We start from the raw sequence: 1,740 nt of genomic DNA on the forward strand, positions 1-1,740 counted from the left end.
TGATTAAAAAGCAAAATATATTTAATATATTGGGAAGAAGAAAGCCTTCCATAGAAGAGATTTGATAGAGACCTAGTACATAAAGACCACCCTTTGAGTAATTACAAACCACAATAACACTAAAACATTTTCTGTCTTTGCAACACTGGCCCTGAAGAAATAATTAACATCCCACTCATACCCTCTGTGACCTAAGTAGTGTGGGGCATTCAAAGGAAAATTCAGACGGAACCAGAACCTCGGCTCAGCCACAATGACAAAGGGTTCTCACCAGCTCATTAATAAAAGGAACCAAAGACAGAGAACCAGAACCCACTTTAGGGTCACAGCATATACACATGGAATAACCTCAAGTGTGAACACAACGCAATTGATCTCGGCAAACCCTACTGTCATTGCCATAACATCCTCAGATAAAGAACCTTTTATGTTGGAGCCTGGTGTCAGGAACATGGTCCACATGGTCAGCATATAGCCATTTGAGTTAATTAATTGGGGCACAGGATGGGTCAGGCCTTTGACAGATTGCTATCGTATCGAGGCTCACTTATGTCTAGTGTGCCAAATGTCACAGTGGCATCTGAACAGTGCATTGCATTGTATCCAGCACAGAGTAGGAGCTCAATAAGTGTTAATCATTCCCCAACGGAGTATTCCCTGGTTCTCCAAAAACACCTTGCTCTTCCATCATTCATTTCACCCAGCACATCCATACTGAAATCTCTTCAATCCCCTTTTTCTATCTCCAGGTGTTACCAGTGTTTTTAGACTCAGCTTTAATCCTACCTCATCTGGTAGGACTTCCCCAGTCACCCTAATCCTATAGTAATTTCTCGATCCAAAAAGTTACCTAGGAATAAATAAAACTGTGAGGTCTTGAACAATTTTAAATTATAAGACAAGGCATGCTTTCTCCCTAGTCCCTCTCTTTTCCCCTTTCTGCCTACTGCATGATGCCAGAGCAACTGAAAAGCCACACTATGGCAAGGCCAAAAGATGGAAGAAGTTGAGTCCCAAATCACAGTTTAGAGTAGAGCCATCCAACCCACAACAGTCTGTGGGGTAAGCAAGAAATGAACATAATGTGCTAAGCCATCAATACGTGAGGGTTTGCTTGTGACAGCAACTAATTTTCATTAATCTGACTAATTATAAGAATTAAAGTAAATGATATATCAAAGGTACCTATAAGTATGCTAGATACTGGTATCTTAATAAATATAAGTTCCTTTTCTTTTCTTCCACAGTCTTGGAGAAGAAGGTGTCAGTTTGTCTACTAACAATTACTGGACACTGTTCAGTCTACTGAACACCGACTAGTTCATGCACAATACAGCCAGGGTCCAGAATTTGATAAGATGAGGGTGTGATGAAATAAATACAAACATGTAAAGTCCCATCACTTCTGATGCTGGGGTCCAACCCCAGCAGGTCCAGGGGTCCCCAAAAGTGTGGACGGAGTCGGCGAAGAAGAAATGACATGGAGACAGGGTTCAGTTGATCAGCAGCCTAGCCACGATCTCTAGCCAAGTTCTGGTCAGGATCTCCAGCAAAGTTCTGGTTAGGATCTCCAGCCAGGTTCTGTAGCCAATTCTCCAGCCTTGGTTCTCCAGCCAGGTTCTGTCCAGGTTCTCCAGTCAGGTTCATTCACCAAGTTCTAGTCAGGTTCTCTTGCCATGTTCTATCCAGGTTCTGTCTCTAGGTTCTGTCTGCATGATATTTTTAAAAAGGCATCATCAA

Source organism: Myotis davidii, unplaced genomic scaffold (genome assembly GCF_000327345.1).
Source record: "Myotis davidii unplaced genomic scaffold, ASM32734v1 scaffold876, whole genome shotgun sequence".
Classification (NCBI taxonomy): domain Eukaryota; kingdom Metazoa; phylum Chordata; class Mammalia; order Chiroptera; family Vespertilionidae; genus Myotis; species Myotis davidii.